Source organism: Cynocephalus volans, chromosome 3 (assembly GCF_027409185.1).
Source record: "Cynocephalus volans isolate mCynVol1 chromosome 3, mCynVol1.pri, whole genome shotgun sequence".
Classification (NCBI taxonomy): domain Eukaryota; kingdom Metazoa; phylum Chordata; class Mammalia; order Dermoptera; family Cynocephalidae; genus Cynocephalus; species Cynocephalus volans.
This window is the reverse complement of record NC_084462.1, coordinates 146,880,410-146,903,435: the sequence shown is the minus strand read 5'-3', so window position 1 is coordinate 146,903,435 and position 23,026 is coordinate 146,880,410. Positions and strand designations below refer to the sequence as shown.

The 23,026-nt window shown below is 41.5% G+C and overlaps 1 protein-coding gene across 2 annotated transcripts in view; it reads left to right on the top strand.

Moving 5' to 3' along the window:
• Window positions 1–13,323: 13,323 nt before the first annotated feature.
• The window catches only part of SPTB (spectrin beta, erythrocytic), a 116,454-nt gene continuing 106,751 nt past the window's right edge, over window positions 13,324–23,026 (top strand). For both annotated transcript variants that reach the window (XM_063090718.1, XM_063090719.1), the window contains exon 1: window positions 13,324–13,472. The gene's annotated coding sequence lies outside the window, so the exon portion shown is untranslated. The remainder of the gene's footprint in view (window positions 13,473–23,026) is intronic.

Below are 23,026 nucleotides of genomic sequence, written 5' to 3'. Positions count from 1 at the left end.
TAAATTCTGCCTTATATGAGAGTCATTTGTAGCCTGAGGACAAAGATTATCTGGTCCTTATCTCTAATCCCCTTCGGGGTCTAGTACAAAGCCTTGCACGTGGGGCATTTAATACATTTTTTAAAAATTCCCTGACTATATTAAAAAGAGGTTGTGGGTTGCCCTTAAATAACTCTGCCTTTGCTCACCACCTCTCAAGATGTTTCTAACCTTTGCTATTAAGATGCAAATGTTTTCATTTTTTAATGCAGTTTCTGTGTGTCCTTTATATGGCTATAAAAACATGTTGGAATGCAAGTAATTAGATGGAAGGCACGTTTTACCATTTAACCTAGTTTATGGAATGCTCAATTCAAAGATTTGTGTACAAAAGCTCTTAATAAATGTTATAATGATGATTCTAATGATAAATCCATTTGCAGAAGGTTATTTTAGAAATCAAGGGTTCTTAAACTAGGATGGAACTATATGTAAAATTATGTATTTATGTATGAATGTCCACTTTTCTCTGGAGAGAAGTTCCATAGCTTTCATCAGATACTCACAAGAGTCTGTTATCCAGAAAAGAGTAAGAGCCATTCTTATGAATTGGCACATCTATGGAAATATTTTTACTTTGTCCCTATTCATTACTTGCAAAGAAATTTTTTTAAGTATCAGTAGTTACTTCACAGACGGAAAGAACCAGGCACAGAGAGAATCACTTATATAATTCCTGATGCTGCTTCCAAACCTCTACCCCTGTCCCTGCTTATGCTAAGAGTCTTGCCTTTGGCTGGATTGAAGAACAGAATAACGTAATCACAGACATGGTACATAGAAACCTCACCATCTGCCATGAACATCTTCCTTTCTTCCTCTTTTAGTATTAGGAGGCCTCCACTGTTTTCACAGGAGATTTTTACCTAGATGGTCCCTAACAAGATTTCTAAGTGACCCCTTCTTTCTCATGCAACACTTCTGGCTGATACCACAGCTTTAGTTAAGAGTTTGTTTCAAGAGGAATAAAATCTCCTAAAAGGGCCAATCTCAGATTCAGGATCAATTAATTAGCTTTTCCTGGGGAATTTTAGAAAAAGGGAGTGGGAACTAAACTTTTAGCTTATTATTAAAAATCTGTCTTGGTTAATTTTTTGCAAAAGCTGTCTCTCGCGCTTGATTAATAACAATATTTTCTGTATCTTTCTCCTTTTTCTCTCATTCCCTTTGGGATTCACTCCTCCCCAGTGACTTAATTTAGTTAATGTTCTAATTAGTGCAACTTCCACTCCAGCAGATTTCCTGGGCTTTCACATCAGTGCTTTTCCATATGATAAACTCCATTAAGAAGTAAGTCTCTGAACATTCAAGAAAATGGAAGCAGTTGTTTAATGCAAGGGCTCTACCTCATTTGACCCTATCTTCTAGTCCAAATTTCTTGGCTATCCTGGAGCTTCTTCAGCAGATAATTCCATCAACAGAGAATTAAGGTTGAACTGTGGCATCAAGGCTGATGGCTAAATAAATGAATTTTCTAGTAGATACTATCCATATAATCACTGTAAGTAAAAACATATTTTTATTTTTGCAGCTAGCCGATACAGGGATCCAAACCCTTGACCTTGGTGTTATAACCAACTTAGCTAACTGGCCAGCCCATAAAAAAGTATTCTTATGCCCAAGGAAAACACTATCCTTTAGAATGATATTTTAAATCTACATTTTTCCAGTAATGATATAGATTTATCCTGATACACTCATCTTTTTATTCTAATCTCCAAGGCTTCTCCAGACATGCTTAAGATTGTAGTCTAATCTGGGCTATAAAATTAAAAATCTAAGTGAACCACGACAGACTCTTCTATCTGACATCCTAAGCAACGGTTCTCAACCTTGACTGCAGATTGGAACCAACTGGGGAGCTTTAAAAAAACTGGTGCTTGTGTCTCATCTCCACAGATTCTGATTTAGTTGGTATAGGGTGCAGTGTAGGCAGGGATTTTTAAAAATGAAAAAAGCCGTAGGTAGGGTTGAGGACCAGCACTGTAAAGTAAACAGGACTAACACAATTAGCTTCAATTAATGAAGCTGAAACAGTGCTGTCTTCATGGTGTCATATTACTGTCACAAGACAGTAGAGGGCAGAGTTGACTTACATTTATGCAGAGATAAATCTTAGATGAAAAATAGCAATGAGTTAATAATGTAATCTTAACTTTGTACTTTGTGGGCGTCTTCTGCCACAAAGCTTTCGTTTACTGCTAGAGCCAAATTACTTTTTGTACGTTGGAATTTACTGGGAAGCCCCTGGGCGGTAGCTGATCAATAGGGTCATTATGTAATTTACTGTCCAAACCAGCACACTTCCGAGAGTACAAGGGAACACTGTTAATGATTATGCCAGGACAACAAGTGCAAACCAGGTTTGTCTTAAGCAAACTGGGACATATGGTCACACTATGGTCACCACGTCTTCTGTGGGATCCGGGAGAAGAGCTAGAATCTAGAACATGGCTTCATTAATGAAGGCAATCAGTAGTAACTGAGTACGTATGCTGATTATCAAAATCTCCAGTATTATTTTTCTGTATGCTCATCTATCATTGTTCAGCATCATACCAGGCACCTTGTGCAATAGAAAATAAACTTAAGACATATTTTAAAGTATCAAGCATTATACAACCGAGCCGGGAAGAGAAGACTGATACAGGAAGTTGCTCTGGTAAATAAAATGCAAGAATCTCCTAAAAAATCCTTTCAGGAAGCAGAATATGACAAATAAAGTAAATAACAATTTAGTAAAATACACTATCTCCCCCCCCCGAAAAGATACTACCCCAAATTATATATAGGCTGTCCTTGATTTGTAGTGACTCCACTTACAGTTTGCCACCATGGTCCTTGCATACCTCACTTTCAGCAGGCAAAGATCAGCTGACTTACTGCACTGTTGTGGGTCTGAACCTTAGAAATCCTCTTCCTTGTGAGCATAGCTCCTCGTGCCCTCTGTAGCTCCTAGATAGTTAACATATAGCCACCAACCCCGAAATTGGATCAAGGGATTTAGTTTTAGTAGGGAAGGTACAGTACAATTGGTGAAAAGCAAATAACATAGAACTAATAATTTAAGTCGGCAACAGAAGGATCCCTCAAGTTGAGCGCATCAGGAGCTTAACCCAGGCTGGTTGGTTAGCTCAGCTGGCTAGATCTTGTGGTTAGAGCACAGTGTTATAATACCAAGGTCAAGGGTTTGGACCCTGTACTAGTCAGCTGCCAAAGGAAAAAAAAGCAGCGTTGCCCATTTGAACTCCCAGATCTCTTACCCCACAATGAGATCCTCCTGTTGGGTGTTGCAACCATGCCCTACACTTTTAAAATGACAATAACTATAGTGCTGACCTGTATTTAATTTGTGATCTCCCACAAGATTTTTTTTTTTCCTACCAGTTTTCAACTTGGGTCAAAACTGTCATTCATGGACCGGCCCGTGGCTCACGTGGGAGAGTGTGGTGCTGATAACACCAAGGCCACGGGTTCGTATCCCTATATAGGGATGACCGGTTAGCTCACTGGGTGAGCGTGGTGCTGAGACCACCAAGACAAGGGTTAAGATCCCCTTACCGGTCATCTTTAAAAAAAAAAAAAAAAAAAAAAAACCTTGTCATTCATTATTTTGTATTTATGAAGCTTATTCTTTCTCCTTTGCTGACTTATGTGTGAATCCCTATTTGATTTAATCTGTCTTATAATAATTAGTTTTGCATTTTTTTCATGTTTATTTGAGTGATAAGTATAGTTATCAAGATTGACTAAGCAACCTTAGGAAACTCAAATAATTAAAGCATGGCAGTAAAGAAAAGAAAGTTATAAAGATCAATCCTGTCATAAAATGGTCAGGAATTTTTTCCCCCACAGCCTCAGACTGGATCCAACCACCAGTCTGATGGCTTGACAAATCTTCCCATTGTACACAGGATGGACGGGTGAGGGTGTGAGCACAGGTAAGGCAAATCCTCCTGTACTGCCAATAGTATCCCTGACTGAGAAAAACAGATCAGTTGTACTGGGTTTGTATAACAAGAATAGTTCTTTACCTTCATGGCACATATTTATTTCATTACCTGAGTTATTGATGAAAAACTTCAGAGACTGTTTTCCTTTCATTCATGGCTATTTCATTCTTGCCCTGGCTCTTCCCTCTATTAAAACTTGTTTGCAGGAAAGGATTTAATATTTGCTATTTGCATTTTACTATGTTTTCCCAAATTTTAAATAACTTTGTTGTTTATTTATTGTGAAAATATCCTATGCTTGCAAAACACCCAAACATCATAGAATAATAGAGAAAGAAATAATAATTACTCTGAATCCTACCATCCAGAAATAGTTTAAGATTTTTTTTTAGTATCTTTCTTAATATGGAATTTTATTTCTTAGTCAAATAGAAATTATTTGGAGCCTACTTTTAAAGAATTCAATGCTATATCATGACATCTTTCCCTGTCAATAAGTATAAAACCATATCATCACTTGAATAGCTACAGACTTTATATATATATATATATAGTATAAGTGTGTACACACCATAATTGGTTTAACCAATCCCATTTTGATAAACATTGAAGACATTTCCAATTTTTCTTTATAATCAGCATTATTATAATGAATATCTAGTATGTTCTTAGTATAAAATATAGAAAGCTAGAGCTGAAAGAGTCCTTAGAGGCTAGCTAGTTCAATGTCATTATTTTGCAGATGAGAAACTGAAGCATAGAGAGGTTAAGGAGAAGTAGAATCCAGGTCTCTTGACGCTATGAGTACATCTACTGATTTTTCCAGTCTACCCTGATACTTTCTTTAAAAAAAATTGCTTGGCTATTAAAATGCCACTAAGTGGCACTGACTTTTTTTTCCTTATTCCAATAGCCAAAAGGTTGTACCTTAAAACCTAACTCCTGCCAGGGCCATTTGCATTTTAAGGTTTGTTGTTAGTTATGAAATAAGTTAGCAGATTCCTATGTAGTCTTTGGAGTGAGGACAAGGAATTTATCAAGTACCTGAAATCATATGGGGCAGGAGCCTACTTGTTTATTTCTGGCAGTATTTGTTGGATGTGAAAGGTGCGAGTTGAGAAACAGGGTTAGGCAGAGGTTGAGGTCAGTGATGAAATACTAACACTCACAGCTTTGACACCTTCCAAGAGTCTACAACTTTCACCTGGCTCGGTTTCTGTTCTAGAAGGCCCAGGGCTAGGTGCTTACTTAAGTGTATTTTGGTGATTAAGATGATGATGGAATAGAAACACAGCATAGAGTTGTTACTCTGCACATGTCCAGCATAATCTGGGACTAATTCTTGACTTAATTATTGACTTAAAATATTAGACTATAATATGGACAATCTACATTATATATCACGGGAACTTGTTAATTTAAAAATCATGGGATACTGCTTCCTAGATAAACAACTCTTGAATAAGCAACAAATTTGGAGTGCTATGTAGTCTTTGGAAAATTACTTAACCTCTGAGTTTCTTGGTTTTTTATCTAGCAATAAGGGTAATGATAGCAGTTTACTTCACAAAATCGAATAAAAATGTAAGAGATTTGGCAAAAAGAAAATAATAATCTTTTAAAAATATAATTCGCCATACACAAAGAAAATGAAGAAAAATGATTTTTTAAATAAGAACCAGTTGTATTCTGTATGTATTCCATAAAATAATGTTTGAGTTGAATCACAGTTTCTTATAGACTTTAGAGCATTGAAGAAATATTCAGAGAAGTTGAGCAGCTGTAGAAACATCCCATAGAATAGAAAATGAGATAAATTTGCAGAGGTAATGGAGTGTTTTATGGCAATATCTTTCTAAACTTTATCAAAAATTTCCCAAAGGTCTTGGTTAATAGTATGAAAAAAATATTTGTGAATTTGGAAACCACTCACTAACAAATAAAAGCAATTAACAAGACCACTTATGCTGGCAATAATTATCATATAAATACAAAATTGTTTAACTGGTCGAATTGTTAGAACTCCAGCTGTTATTCCTTATTAACAAACTCAATTTTTAAATTATATTGTCTTCCTTTGATTTGAGTTCCTGGATTGATAAACATTAATAAAGGTGGAGAACAAAAGTTTCAGGCTTTGGTACTCTCAATTATCCACATACAGACTATTCACTTGGTGGAATACTCAAGACAGAGTATTCATGTCAAAACAACAACAACTCACTCATTATAATGCTTTTTGATCCACCTTCCTTCGTTCCTAACCCTGTGTGCTCAAGGCTTTGGCATACTAGAATGTGGGGATTGGAAAAGGACCACTCACTGCCCAAGGATGAGGTCTGAAAGTGGCATTTAGAGGACAGAACAGAGACAAAAGCCATATGAACCATCACTACGGTCTTTGCTATACCTCATTATGAACCCCTGCTCCCATAGATGAACTTGGTGGTAGCTATGGCATACAACTTACTTAATTGACCCCATTTCTTACCCACAGACAGTGAGTTAGGTAGGTATGTGCCAAGGTGGCTCAGGAGCTGGTGAAATTCAGGTACGAATATTGCCAGTTATGTCTCAAGGATGTGAATTCATGTAAATAACTTCATTCAAACATAAATAGGAAAGTGAATCTCCTAGAAAAACAACCACAAATTTGAATTTTAAGTCAAATAGATATGACTTTGACCCACTTCTTTCATTGATCTCAAAGATTGCAGCCTCTTTTAGTTTCCATGTTTCATTTGTTTATTCATTCATCTATCCACTCATCCGACCTTTATTATTAAGTATATTTCATGTGTCAGGTACTGTGTGCTAAGTATATGATGTTAACTTAAAACTCTCTTGAGAGCAGTGGGGAGGCACTGGATGACTTAGAGAAGCAGAATGACATGACCAGATTTCCTTTCTTAGAAAGTATACTTACTTTGGCTGCTATGTGGAAGAAGACTGAAAGGAGAATGAAACTGGAGAGTGGGAGAGCAGTTGAGAAGCTACAGAGCAATTCATGTGAGAAAAGATGGGGCTTGTGCTATGGGTTGAATTGTGTCCCTCCACTCCCCAAATTCATATGTTGAAGTCCTAACCCCTGGTACTTCAGAAGGTGACTGTATTTGAAGATAGGACTTTAGAGAGATAACTAAGGTAAAATGAGGTCGTATGGGTCCAATATAACTTGTGTCCTTATAAGAAGAGGCGATTAGAACCCAGATGCACACAGAGGAAAGACCATGTGAGACAGAAGGAGAAGGCTGCCATCTACAAACCAAGGAGAGAGGCCTCAAAAGAAATCAACTCTGCCAACACGTTGATCTTGGACTTCTAGCCTTCAGAACTGTGAGGAAATTAATTTCTGTTGTCCGAGCCATTCAGTGTGTGATACCTTGTCATGGGAGCCCTAGCAAACTAATACAGCTTGTTGAGCAAGGCAACTGCAATAGGACGTTAGCACCTATAGGCATCGGTTCATCAGCACATCCCAATGTAAGCCTGCCATTACATCTGTGCAAGCTCACATGAGGTGACAAAAAATCTAATCCTATCACAGGAGAGAAGGCTCAAGAACAGCTCAATGAGAAAAGATGCTTATTCATTCCATAGCTGGGTTGATGCTTCCATGAACTCGTGGGTGACAGGATGCAAGCCTTGTTCTGCTTGTTCCCATTATTGGTGGAGGGAAATTTGAAATGGTGTCATGTGCTCCTTCAGCGGGTGGTCAGTTTGATATTTGCAGACTTGCTGTAGGCTCTTAGGTTCCTTCCAGTGACCATTGTCTTTGAGGCTTTTGAAGGGGAAAGTTTGGTCCCTAGTCCTCAGCTCTTGTACACTGCTAATTCAATTGGTTCTGCTGCTTGCCTTTGAGAGTTGTAGAGGATGGGATGCTCTTTGATGTTTCCAGAAATGGAATGGAAATTTCAGCTTAGTTTCATGAAATGCAGCTCTTGGCAAAAGGGTAAAGCAGAAGGGAAGTAATGTCTATCGCGCTGTAGGCACTATTCCGATGTCTTCTGTGCATTATCGTGAGCTCTTGATTCCTCTGTTGTTGCTAGCAGGGATTTGAATCCAAAAGGGACATCAGGTAGGTTCAGGTGTGTTTGGTTTGGTACTTGTTTTAAGTAGCTTTCTAACATACATGCTCATTTCTAATTCAAAGTGGTTTATTTGTTTATTTCCAAAAAAAAAATAACTTTGGTTCTGTGGTTCAGTAAAAATAGTTTTTCTAGGATTAACTTAAGGCAAAGCAAGTTAGTCTAGTTAATTATAGTTTTTGGTTTATGATTTAATTTTATTTAAGGTCTTAGATTTTAGAAATAAAATCATAAACTTTAAACTGTTCATAAAACTGTAAACTACATTAATTTTTTCATGAAAATATTCCTATTATCTTTTAATTCTATTTTTCCATGAACTTCCTTTTTCTTTAATTTTTATTGAATCATAATTGATTGTACATATTTTTGGGGTTCAACATTGACATATGTTGATCAAATCAATATTACTAGCATATATATTGTTACAAATTGTACTTATTCTTTATGCTCCATGTCCAATCTCTCCCCATCTCTATGTCTCCCCTCCCCCCTCTAATTACGCTAGATTTCTTCTCTCCTTCTGAAAGAGTAATGGTTACTCTGTTGATTTGTTGCCTAGATGATCCGTCCAATGCTGAGAAGTGTGTTCAGGCCCCCCCATATTATCATAGAGCAGATGCTGCTTCTGTCACTCTGGAATGAGCTTTGTGGAGAGAGACATTCTGTTCTTTTCTTTGTTCTCTGCTGTTGACTCTCCTTATGTCAATGCACTCCAGTGACTGGCAGACCATCTTCATGGTGGTTGTGGCATCTAGCTGCTTTCATGGCAGCTGTGGTTATTGTGGTGGCTGTGATGAGCCACCCACATGGAAGTGATGTTTTTGGCATGCTCCTTACCTAGTTGGTGGTGGTGATGGCAGTGTGCCTGGTTGTGGGTGGAGGGTCCAGTCCCTGGTTCCATGTAAACTGTATTTAAACCTCTTCATCCTGGTCTAAACTCAGTGAGATTTTACAGTCTGAAAACTCATTTTTTCTCCAGCTCTGAGAAATTTTATTCTACTTCTTATCATTACCTCATTCCACTCTTTTGTAACTTCTATTAGACAGATGTTGGACCTTGGGCATCTCACCTTTGCTCAACTATTTTCACAAGCTTTCCATCTCCTTGTCTTTTGCCCTGTGTTTGGGGGAAGATCTCTTTGGCTTCTGTTTCCACTAACCTGCTCCTCAATTTGGTCTGTTCTGCAATCAGCTAATGAGTTTTCAATATCGGAAATTACTTTAATTAATTTCTAAGTATTCTCACTGATTGTCATGGATGCAATATCCTTTCAAATCTTGCTAGATAGGGCCGGCCCCGTGGTGCACTCGGGAGAGTGCGGTGCTTGGGAGTGCAATGGCGCTCCCGCCGCGGGTTCGGATCCTATATAGGAATGGCCAGTGCACTCACTGGCTGAGCGCAGTGCAGATGACACCAAGCCAAGTGTCGCGATCCCCTTACTAGTCACAAAAAGACAAAAAAAAAATCTTGCTAGATAAAATTAAATTTACTTTTAATTTATCTTCTTTTCCTTTATTAACTTAGTTTCCTTTGATATTCTTTCCGTTAATTGAGTTTGGTATTTTTCTTTCATGGCATTGGTTCCCCTCAACCCACAAAATATTTGGTGATTTTTTAAAAAATTTTTATTGAATGAAAATTGATTATATAAATTTTAGGGGTTCAATATTGAGATATGTTGATAAAATCAATATTACTAGAATATATATTGTTACAAATTGTAATTATTCTTTATGCCCCTTGTCCAATCTCTCCCCATCCCCTTCTCCCTCCCCCCTCCCCCCCTCTAATTACCTAGATTTCTTCTCTCCTTCTGAAAGAATAATGGTTACTCTGCTGATTTGTTGCCTAGATGATCTGTCCGATGCTTCAAGGGGCTAACTGGAGAGAGTGAAGGTTTCCTGTCATTTCTGGGGATCAGTAGATACGTGGGCTCTGTCCCTCAGGTCCTAGGATCCCCATTAACTTTTTTATCCCACAAACACCTGACACTTAATGCAAGCAGGGAAGAGGAGGCTCCTCACTTAATTATTCTGTCCCAAGGCCCCTCTTCTTCTTTGACTCTTGCTTGGAACTTTTCTAAACTATTCCTTCTCCTGAACCTGTTTTGCTTTCCTCTTTTTTTTTTTCCTCTGTGGATCAGATCTTGCCTCTTTTCTATATTTTCAGATATCCTAAAACTTCTTGGAACATTGATTACCCTTTTCCTTATTTCCCTCTGCTGTTAGATTTCTATTTTTATTTTATTTTATTTTTAAAAAGATGACTGGTAAGGGGATCTTAACCCTTGACTTGGTGTTGTCAGCACCACGCTCTCCCAAGTGAGCAAACTGGCCATCCCTATACAGGGATCTGAACCCGTGGCCTTGGTGTTATCAGCACTACACTCTCCCAAGTGAGCCACGGGCTGGCTCTCTACTTTTTTTTTTTTAAAGACATATCTTTTTATGAGACTTGGGGTGGAAGAGAAGGTAAATGCTCAATATACCACTTGGTCCAATCTCTACCTACTATTTTCTTTATCGTCTGTACTGATTATCATATAATACAAGCTCATTGTAAAAAATTCAGAGAATATAGAAATAGATATGAAGTGAAAGTTGCCTTTAATGCCAGATGCCTCTAGCATCCCAACTTATATCCTCTTGGGCTTACCTGTTGATTTCAGCTGGATCTAGGTGAACAGTTCTGTGGGGGCTTCCGTCTCTCTACTTCCCAGCTGACAGCACCTAGTTTCAAATGCTCACCTTCTTTGTTGGTCCCAGAACTCTTCCAAAGCTGCAGATTGCTTATGGGGAGCTTCCTAGGAAGCTTGGACGTGTAGGGTGTCAATGGGGGCTGGAGGCTGGTGGGGACAGCCCCTTGACCAGCCAGGATGAGGGCCAGTCTCCCACTCTTCACGCAGACAATTCTGACGGGATTCCATACTCTCCTTAGGAGGTCCCTGCAGACTTGATCCCTGTTGCCCACAATAATGACCTTGATAATCAACCCTTATATCAGTTTTTTCTTCTTCCCTCTTTCACTCTCCTCAGTTTCTCATTCCAGCTCCCTGAGATCTGTCCCCCACCCTTTTCTCTCCTTATTTGACAATGCCCTTTTCCTCACTGCAAGCCTGAGGAAAACTTCCTCTCCCCCTCATTCTGATTTATCATTTCACTGTAACTCCATTAGCTGTAAAGCATTTGGGGATGCTGTCAGGATAACAGGCTCTGTAGCAAATGAGGTTGTATTGAATTATTTAGATTTCAGCTAAAGTGGAGATAACTGAAGCAGCTGAGCTGGTTTGTAAAATCTTGGGGTAATCTCTCTGCTGATTTGGGGCATTTATCATATTAATTTTTTCTTGTGGTTGAAAATTATAAATTTTAAGCCTACAAAGAAAAATATGTGCAAATATTCAGTTCACTGCCACAAACCTATAGCTAAGGAATTATCTGTCTCATGTAGTATATAATTATGTAGTTGCAGAGCTGCAATTCTAGGGAATCGTGAATTTATTTAATAAGTTTATTCACACAAGGTTTTTACAAAACATAAATACATAACTTCCCTCTTTTTCTTTCAAAAATAGATCAAGGATTTCTACTTGAGATATGACAGTCTCAGCTTTTGAAGTTGGCCTGTTTTTCCTGAGCTTTCCTTGCCAGAATTTGGTTCTCCTCCCCTCCCTCCACAAAAAAGACCTCTCTGTTTCTAACTCGGTAATAAACAAATGGATTCTTAAATGTTGTTAGTAAAGGAGTGGGGAGAAGCCCTGCTAATCTAATGGATGACCATGAATATTCCTGTGTCATCTTTTCCATATTACTTGTGTGTCTTCAGAAAATGAACTGTAATAAGGGCCCAGATGAGGATGGGGGGAGTTCTGTGACTGTGTAATACCTGTGGAGTTTGCCCCATTTAGCACATCTTCGTGTCTAAATGCCCACTCTCAAGAAGTGAGACTGCAGCAGGAAATGAAATATCTTTGCATACGTTCAGTACTTAAACTAAGCTTGAACATCTGGCAATTAAATACCCTTTTCCTGGTGAAACAGCATAATTATACTTCCAAGCAAATAACTCAGGAGTAAGACTGTTCCCTTGTTAAGAATACCAAGCAGCATCGGTAAAAGTTAAAACTCCCTTTGGTTTCTCCTGTGTGCTTTTCATCTCCACTGCCTTTTCCATAACACCTGAGATTACTTGGGTTGCTGGCTGGAGAGAAATCATCCCAGGCACGGCTGATGGAGAAAAGTGATTAAAGCTATAGCAAGACATACAGCAAGCATTATTAACAATGACCTTGTATCGTTAAGAAAGTCAGAAAAATGGACTGCCTTGCAAGCTGCCTATGTTCTTCCGTGAGTCACTCTCCTGCGGTCACTGGATGGTGCCTTGGCTTTCCTTTTTGGCACCATCAGCTCTAGTGTTTCCTCTGGCCAACTGCACCCCATCCCACCCAGGCTTGCATGAAGAAGGCCCGAGCCACCAGGAGGTGCCGGTGTGCTGGTGTGGTAGTTTGCCTGTTGATTACGGTCCCTGCAGTGCGCGAGCGCCGTGGGACTGCAGCTGCGCTCCGCCAGCCTTGCCCCAACTCCATTAGGTCTGCAGGCAGAAACAGCAACACGGAGCCCGGGCGGGAGGCGGGGGCCTCGGGCGCCGTGCCCACCCCCCGCCCTCCCAGCGTCTGCTCTTACCGCCGGCCGGGAGAAGCCCACCCGGGAGCGCGCTTTCTAACACACTAGCCCTCGGGAACAATGTGTCCATCCCAGACCCGCCGCAGCGGGCGCGCACTGCCCGGGCGCCTGCCTCGCCCATCCTACGTCCTAAGCGTGTCTTCTGACATATTTTAAAAGCCGGACTGTATACAGTAGGCACGCAGGGCGGGAAAGGCTGGAGGGCGCATTCTCGCCGCTCCGGACGCGCGAATGAGGCCCCAGCTGCAGAGTCAAACCCTCTGCCCGCCGCAGGGGGCTCGGGGTGGCGCGGGGTTAGAGGAGGTGAATGGCCACGGGGGCTCCTCGCGTTCAATCGGCCGGTCGGGAGGCGGAGGTCTGCCGCGAGAGCCGGGCGGAGGCTGGGCAGGTGCCCCGGGGCGCGGAGGCTGATTGGCAGGTGCGGGAGTGGGTGGGGAAGGCGGGGGCTGGGCCTGGCGCTGCGGGAGGCTGCGGCCCCGCCTCCCCGCCCCCGCCGCGGGACTATCTGGTCCCGGCAGCAGCGATGTCCCCCGGCAGGAATGTCCCTCCTCAGATAATGTTATTTATATCTCTGGGCGGGTCTGCGGCTCGGCAGCACCAGGCGCCCGGCGGCCGCTGTGCCAGGAGCCCCGAGCTGCCCTCCTCCCCCTGCGCCGCTGCAGCCGCCCCCGGGCTCGCGGTGGCCGCCGCTTCAGCCCCAGCGCAGGTGAGTCCCGGGAGGGCCCGGCGGCCCGAGGGAGCCGGGTGCGAGTGCGCGAGGCTGGGGCGCGCGACGCGCGGGGCCCAAGGGACCGGGTGGGGGCCCAGCCCCTGGTGCCAGGAGGAGGGTGGGAGGGGTGCGGGGCCCGGGAGGCCCTGGCGGCTGCGGCAACGATCACCCCAGGACGCGGAAAGCCGCGCGGGCTTCCGAGGCGCTTGGCGAGCTGGGCGCTAGCTTTGGAGAGCGGATCCTGGAGAGTCGCCCGGGGGTGCTGGGAAGAGGGTGGCGGGGGTGCGTACTCTTGTCCACCTGCTCCAGGACCCCGGCCTGGAGCTAAGGGGATTTTGCCTCTATCCTATCCGACCTCCCGCCCGCTGCTCGGTTTCTCAGCCCTGGGGCCCCTCAGATCGTCTTCTGGGGAACTTGGCTGCGCGTGGGGAACCTGCCAGAGCCCAGGCAGGGGAGACAGGTCGGGGCAGGGAGGGGGCCGGGCCTCCGGGTGCTGGCAACGACGAGGAGAGTGGCCCGGTGCAGACAGAGAGAAGAAAGGTCGGAGTGCCCCAAGCTGTACTTCAAAGACCCCTAGTCTTCCTCTCCCGAAGAGTTCATCTCCTCGAAGCTCTTATAGTCCAGTCCACCCTCAACCACCTCGTTATTCCTCTTCCAACTTGGCCCTGAGAAATAGCAGAAAGTGGGAGAGAAATAACAGGCGCTGTAACACAATCCCCAACTCCCACCAACTCACCCAGACTTTCAAGGGTGGGAAATAGCTGCCGGGCTTGAGTACTGTTTCCGTGACAACGAGCCTCAGGTAGGGCCTTGATTTATAGCCTATTAATACACAAACCACTGTTTTCAGTGAGCAATTAGAGGCACCAGGAGTTAATAATAACACGCTTAACTTGCTGAAGGAAAATGAAGCCACTGCTTTTTGTAAATTTAAATTTTAGATGCATCAGATTAGGGGGTGGGGTGGAGGGATACGGTGACAGTCTTTTTAAACTGAGAACTTCTGTGGGGAGAGGCTAGGCTGTCACCTCCAGGTAGGAGGCAGCCATGCAAAACCCATGCCTGTAGGTAGGTAATCATGATCTGTACTTCAGTTTCTAAGGAAAGTGATTCAGGTGGCTTCTGAATAAGAGGAGCCTGCAAATCAAAAAATTTAGACACCTCCCAGCTGTCCCCTAACCTATCCTTAGGTTCACATATGGTTCTGAACTTTATTCTAGAATTCCCTCTTTGACACTCCTCAACCCCTGTCCCTCCAACACCCAGTATGACCCAAGGCAGATCATTTCTTATTCCAGGATCAGGATCAGACTTGAACTCTTTTGCTGTGAGCCCTGGGTTCCAGAATGCCATTGAAAACTCTTTTGTAAGTGCAAAATGTTTGTTAATGTATACTGAATGCCTGGCACTCGCCACAGCTAGGCCTGTACTTGCCTGGAGGCTTGTGGGCTAGCTAGGAAAAGGAATGTTAAGCTTACATTGAAGAGGAGCCCACCAGCCTTGAAACCAACCGACTCCAGAGGTGAATCATTTATACAGAATTTTATCAAAGTGTAGTTGAAAGACATAAGCCTTACATTATGAAAATGTGGCCTTTAGATCCTTTAGCTGTTGCTGTTAGCTTTATCAGTGGCCCAGCAGCAATGATTGGGGATGAGCCAGTCCTATTAGTCTTGAGTTCTCGGAAGACTCAGAATCCGCTCCTGGAATTGAAAACACCCAAAAACTCCCAGGCATCCAGGACGGCCTCGTAGCACAGGCATATCAAGTATTCCTGAGTCCTGCCTAGCAGAGAGCTGGGATACCACCTTTTGCTCTTGTCATTGCCTCTTCCAAGTGTTCTGAAGGTGTCCTGTAGCAGAACACCTGCTAGGTTAGTTTTGGGGGTAAAGGTAAGGCAGGAGGCAGACTCCCACTTGGGATCATATTTGGCAAAATAAAAATGACTATTTTAGGCAAACTAGGTGTGAATGAAAGTTTTGAAATTAAGTCAAAGTCTGACAGGTCTGCCACATTTCTGGAAGTAGACTGTTCTTGTTAAATAAAAAGAATAATAGCTTTCATTTATTCTATTTTTTATGTACCAGTGCCTTGCTTGGGGCCTGACTGGTAATAGACCCTCAGTTAATCTTTGAATGAATGAGGGAATGAATAAATGAATGCTCAGAGTTTTCTTTATATTATTTAACTGTCAGAGTAACTGCAAAGTTGCTCATATTAGCATCTTAGAAGTGAGAAAAGCAGGTTCAGGGAGATTAACTTGCCTCACATCACACAGCTGATGAGAGATGGGGGCCAGGATTCAAACTCAACTGTTTGGTTTCACCCTCTCCTTTAAGGTTAGACATTTAGCAGGTGATATAGAAGTACAAGTTGGAAAGATTTGGTTGTATAGCATTGTCTTTTAGCTGTACAATCTTCACTCCTAGGAACTAGAAGCTTAAAAAATATTGTCTGAAGACAGTATAGGGCATTTATTTGCTCAGAGGTTTTTAGCCTTGCCCATTATTTTTAGGTCATTGTTTCAAGGACAGAACTGTAATTTTGGCAATAGTCAAAGCATGGGTTTTTTGAAAACAGATTTTCCTTTCAGTCCTGGAAGTGGCCAGGAGGGCTTGATGATGCATAGGGACAGTGTGATAGGACAGAGGATGACTCTAAAAAGCTCATGAGGCAAACACTATTGGAGTGGGCAGGAACCTTGGAGGTCACTGAGTCCAGCCTTCCATTTGTGTAGTTACTTGCTTAAAGGTGAGAACTAACTATAATTTACCAGGTAATTTATGTGGCACTGTGGCACATGACTCCCATATTTCTTATCATTCTAGCCCATTTCTTTACTGTTTCTCTCTCAAGGCTAGTATTGGGTTTATTTCCTCAAGTTCTGCATAATTAAACCCCTGAGGTTTTCTTTTCTTTTGGGGAGATTATGAGAGGACATGTTTTAATATCTAATCCTTTCATCTTAGTGATACCTTTAAAAAAAAAAAAGATAAAGTATTGAGGATAGGCAGAAGAGAAGACATTAGTGAGCATTAAACTCTAAACTGTTCTATAATATCCCTATTGCTTGTTAGGTGTATAGATGTGTACATTTTTCTACGACAGGTATGCAGTTACTATCTAGAGACAGTACAAATCTTAAGACAAATAATTATGTAAATTTTTGGTGGAGTCGGGGAGGACTTTAGGGAACTATTGGGACTGTCAGATACTTGTTTTAACCTAAACCCAGTCACCAAATTGCTTTTGAGTAATGTTGCTTTAAATTTCAAAATCAAACACAAAATTTTACTCTCTGCACAAGACCTGAAATGGTAGGAAACATAACCAGCGGGAGTTTTAAAATGATATAAAATACATTTCTGCATGATCTGTAATGTTTTATAACTTCAGGACTGCAGATTAACATCAATGGACTTAGATCAAGAGCGAAAATTGTGTGTGTGTGTATATATATATATACATTTTTTTTTAGAGGTAAAAATAATTGTGTTGTGTGGGCTGATGAGAAATTTGATTTTATAATGAGGACTGGCAGGAAAGTTCATGGGTTCTGAAACCTTATGGGTATTACAAGCTGAAATGACTGTGAAAGAAGTATTTCATCTCAAAAGTAGTTTGTGCTGACTTAGTTGCTTTTTACAGACAGATCTTTGGTTATTCCTCTATTTTAGATAAGAAATCTGGGAAGAGTAAATCCAGTGGTCTGTGTGCTAGAATCATCACATAGCATTTGCTGGGTTTATCACAGATGCTTCATTCCTCTGACAACCCCAAGAGGTGAAGTTCACCTGGTTTTGGAGATGGAGATGGTGATTGAGGGAGAGCGTAGGAGGCAGTCAGGAGAATTCACTGTCAGATCTGGCTCCACTCAGTGAATAGTCAACTCCCCTTGGAAAATATTTAGAAAATGTCATAGTGTGTTTCCCTTTGTTGCTGAGCTTATTTCTTAATTCGCAGCCAAGCAATCCCAGTTCTTCCAATTTCAGCCAGCCTTAGCTGAATATCAAACCACCAGGGGATCCCCAGTCTTAACAGCTCACATAGTCCTAGAGGTGGTCATTGACAGAAAATGCTCCCTCAGTGAATTGTCTGACTAGCTTATGACATTCCCAGACCACCTTTCATTTTTCTCTTTCCTTCTCCTGGTTGCAGGAAATATTACAAAGCTGTCCTCTTCCTACCTCAGCAAGGCCTTCTCAGGCCTTGCTGTGATTTTTTTTTCCACACTATACCTGTGCAGACCTGGCTGAGGGTATAATTATAATAAGGTCAATTAAAACTCAGACATATATAATCTTAGCAGGGGGGGCAAAAGTGGGCTTCCTTTCTTTCATTTGAATGCTATAAATTTAGCAAGTGAAAAGGCTAGAAAAAAGTAGACTTTGCGTTGAACCGGGCTCAGATAATCCAGGATATTTATGAAAAGAATAACAGGGCACTTTGGCAGCTAAAGACAATAATTGCATTGGATTTTACTCAATTCAGGAGTTTCCTCCATTGTGAAAAGGAGCGGAAACTTGGATAACCCTGAAAATGAATAATTGAAAATTACTTCCATTTGTACTAGCTTAAATATGGGTGTATCTTATTTGAGAACTCATAGCACTTCAAATAAAACAAGCATACTTTAAAGACATAACCTATAAGGACTGGAAAGAGGTCTGTAGCCTCATTCTGTCCTTCTGCTCAGTTCCTGCCTGTTTCCAGAAAACCACTAGGAGTAGCCAATCAGCTTCACCTTCCAGCATATTTCTTCAGGGGTGGAAAAGTAAGAAAAGGCCTTACATAATACTGACTCCAGCCCATAAGTCAGAGAGAGACACAGCTGGAAATGCCTGAGAAAGCAATTGAGTTGTATTCAAAAATAGCAAACATTGGATATCTACTGTATACCTTACACTGTTACATGCTGTATTAGTCTGTTTTTGTTGCTTACAACAAAATACAGGGAACTGGGTAATTTATGAGAAAATGAAATTTATTGCTTATGGTTTCTGAGACTGTGAAGTCCAAAGTCCAGGGAACACACCTGGCAAAGGTCTTGGTGGTTGCAAAAATGGTGGAGCAGAGCAGAGAGAGCAAGAGAGACAGAGACAGACTCTCCTCTTCTTTTAAAGCCCTCAGACCCACGCCCCTGACCACTATTTTTAATCCACTCACTATGGCATGGTCTTGCAATCCAATCACCTCTTCAAATCCCCACCTTTCAATTACCACAATAGGTTTTCCCACCCTCTTAACAGTCATGGTGGGGGCAAAGTTTCTAAAACATAAGACTTGGGGGACACAACTCAAGTTTCAGTAAGTTTTGGGGGGACATAATTCAAGCCACTACGTGTGCTGAGGACACACAAGGGGTCAGGTGGAGACCTGCTGATCTAGTGGGGAAATAGACTTGCAAGCAAGTGGTGAGCAATGCAGGAGAGAGAGAGTGCTTTGAGAGAAGCCCATGAGAGGAAGTGGGGAATCCTGGAAGGTCTTTGAAAGGGCCTAAGATTTCCCTGATGGAAAAAAGGAAGATGAGCTGGGGGTGAGGGTGGGGGGTTTAGGCATGTGCCCAGCACAAATGTGCAATAGAGCATGATTAAATTAGGGAACAGGGAGCAGTTCCATGTGGCTGGAGTGTGAGCAGAAAAGGAAGATGGTTGGGATCAGTTTGTGAAGAAGTTTGAACTGTTGGAAGTCACGTTGAAATCAATGCAGGTTTTCAAGCAGGGATTTTGTGTGGGTGTTAAAATAAAGCTTACCAGTGGTGGTGAAGAGAATGTGAACTAGAGAGACCAGCTAGTACAAGATGGTGATCACACAGATGATGGGTAGTCCACTCTGTTTTCAGGATGCTTTTGTATATGGGTCATCTTGTTTTATCTTACAATGACCACGTGAACAAAAGATCTCATTATATTCCTGCTTCAGAGTTGAGGAAACAGGATTAGAAATGTACATTGATTTGTCCAAGGTCCCTCTATTTCCTTCCTGATACCAACTCATTTATAGTCATATCGTTTTTTTTTTTTTTTGGTGGCTGGCCAGTATGGGGATTCGAACCCTTGACCTTGGTGTTACAACACTGTGCTCTGACCAACTGAGCTAACTGGCCAGCCTTCTGAGGTCCCTCTAGTAGTCAGAACTCAATGTCCACCCAGTTTCCTAGTTCTGAAGCTGAGGCTTTTCCAGATCTTCTCCTCACTGGGGTAATTGAATATTCTGGGCCTTCTGGATGAGACTGATTGTTTTCTTTCTTCAGCAGAACCTTCCATCTAAGTTCATTGGTTCTGGAGAGAGGGAGGGGGACACTTGTTACAGTATTTGCTCTTTAAGTAACCACCGCACCTCAAGAATGGCCCTCCAGAGTATACACAGATGATGTCACAAAGCATGAGTTAATGGATTCTCAGCAGCGTGCTGTAGATAAATGATAGGTTTATATGCCCATCAATTGGTGTTTTGGCTTTTTCATTCCCTTACCCCAAATTTACTGGGTATTATTATGCTTATGCCTCATTTTGGACTTCAAAAACCTCTTTTTTTCCCAGTGGTCTTGAGTGCCTTGATTTGGACTTACTTCAGTCTTCAGCAAATATTTACTGAGCTCTCATTTATTTGCCAGGCATATTCTGGGCCTGGGGGATGTAGCAGCAAACATGGCAAAAAAAAAAAAAAAAGTCTGATATCACCGAGCACACATTCTAGTTGGGGGAGACAGGTACTAAACAATAACAAGTAACAGGTGGGTTTATATCATAATTTCAGGTGCTCTAAAGAAAAAGCAGCGTGAAGGGAGTGAGGGGTGGTTCTACTGTTTGCAATAGGATAGTCAAGGAAAGGACTCTGAAGACCCAAATGAAGCAAGGGAGAACATGGGATGTTTGGAGAAGAGATTCAGGATGAGTGGGAATGCCCCGATGGGGGCACTGCTGTATCCAGGCAATGGCAAGGAAGCGGGGTGCCTGGAGTCGAGGAGCCAATGGAGAGTGGTGGAGAATGCAGACCACAGTGGCCGAGAGGAAACGGGTCTGGATCTTGCAGGCTTTGAGGCCACGTAAGGATGTTGGGTGTTAACCCGAATGTGATAGGAAGGCACTGGAAGTCGTGGCAGCGGAGTGACTTGTTCAGAGTTGTGTTTTAAGAGGGTCCTTCTGGCTGCCCTGTGGAGGGTTGATGGTGGCAGACAGAAGTGGAAGCCAAGAGTCCAGTGAGAGCTACCGTGGTGGTCCAGGTGCGAGGTGATGAATCAGGTTGATGGTGGTGGTGAGACGCGGTTGGGTTCTGGATATATTCGAAAGTGGAGTTGATGAGATTTGGATATAGAGGATGAGAAAAAAAATGAGACAAGGATGACTCAATTGTTTTTGGCCTGAACAGCTGGAAGAATAAAAAAGTTATATACCGAGATGGTGATATATTTTATCAAATGTGCTGTGGGCTACTGTTTTGGATTTCTGTTTCCATTGAAGACTTGATTTGGAATAGTCTTAGGCAGATTTTTCATTTAAATATGCCCAAAGGAGATGTTTTATTATGAGTGATTCATGACATCTGTTTGTTTTTGAAGTGAAGCCTTAAATATGCTGTATACTTTGTATTATTACTTTTAGATCATTCTCACAACATTCTACTATATAATAGAGATTAATATGTGTTAGAAACAAGATTGAATTACATTTTACTTTATAATTAGAAGGGTTTAAATGTGCTTGTTAAAGCTGAAACATTTTTGATGCTTTCTGGTTGTCATATTAAAAAAAACAACAAAAGTTTTTAAATTAAAAAATGAATTCATGTCTGGTGAAAGTATGTCCACATTATACAAGGATATAAATGAAAAGTAAAAGTCTTCCCCTACTTTCAGTTTTACTTCTATTAACACTGTCAACAGTTCCCTGGGTATCCTTTAAGAAAAATTCCAAGCATATATAAGCATATGGCCTGCCATATTTTAAAGTTATAGCTTTAAACTAGCAACAGCACATTTGGTTTCATTTTCTGTATGACTTAATAGGCTTTGTGACTTAGTAGCCCTCAGGTATATGCATAAATGGCCTGGAGCCCAGCTTTCTATCAATTAATCCCTCTGCAAACCATCCCACACTGAAACACCAGTTCATCATACAGCACCCCTTCTCAAAGGCCCCCAGTGGTTCTCTTCCAGGTAAAGGTAGAAATATAAACTTATAAAATTGACTTTTAAGAGCTATTGTGATCTGGCTCCAGTCTTTTTCTCTACCTCTTTCCACTCCCATCACAAACCCTCGGATTGACCCAGGTTTGTCGGCTTCTGCTTACTGAGTCCTGAACATTTCTCCCAGATTTGGAGTGGCTTCCATTAGAACCTAGGTTCAAGGCTGTGCAGTCTTCCTGAAACTTCCAGCCCACAGGAATCTCTCCCTTCTCCAAACTTGTTAAAGGTCTAGTTACCTGTACCACCTACTTGAACATAATCACAGACTTCTTTTATTATCATTTAACTTTTCCTGTGTCCATGTATTATTTGCTCAACTAAACAGTAAACTCTTAAGGACAAGAACTAATTTATGATTATAGTTGTGGATCTTATGTAAAGCCCTGACTAATGCTCTTACCCATAGAAGTTCAATGAGTGAATTTTGAAATGTGCATATTTACAGTCATCTCCTACTGGGGCTGTGCTGGTGCACAGTGATTATATTAACTAAAAATTGTCAGACAACAGCTGCCAACAAAGCCACCTTCTTAGTCAGTAACAAAGGTGTTCATGCCCAGGAAATGGTAACTGGACACTGCTCCTTTGGATAAAGAACTTTCTGACATGCCTGGTCTCAGGCTCTAGATGGCATTGCACCTAGTTGTCGGAAAGAAAGTGTTTTCATTTGCCCCTAAATGATGAAGAATAGTTATTTAATGGACATGGTAACCATGCTGTTTATTTATTTGTTTTTTTGAAATTGTGATAAATATACGTAATATAACATTTACCATTTTAACCATATTAGGTGTACAGGTCAATGGCATCAGTACATTTACATGGCTGTGCAGCTTCACTGTCATCCGTCATCCATCTCCAGAACTTTTTTCATCTTCCAGGACTCAGACGCTGTATCCGTTAAGCACTAACTCCTCATTCCTCCTCCCCCAATCGATGGACACTTGGGTTGCTTCCACCAGTTGCCTATTGTGGATAATGCTGCTATGAGCATGGATGTGCAAATATCTCTTTGAGACCCAGCTTTCACTTCTTTTGGATATATACCTGGAAGTGGAACTGCTGGATCATATGGTAATTCTATTTTTAATTTTTTGAGGAACATACAATTTTAATATTTCCTCCTTGTATTAACAGCTCCAAAGGGAAGGGCAAAAATTTATTAACACCCTCACCTTTGGGGCCAAAGTGAACTTGAGAAGTGTTTATTTGAGGACACTATCTTTGGGGGATAGTTTATCATCAAAGTTCTGGAACTTATCCATATATTACATTGCCTGTTTTTAGATGATAGTCTTCTAGAGACAGCTAGGAGATGCTTACTTTGTTTTGTAGAGCATGTAGCCCACACTCAGGTGGGGAA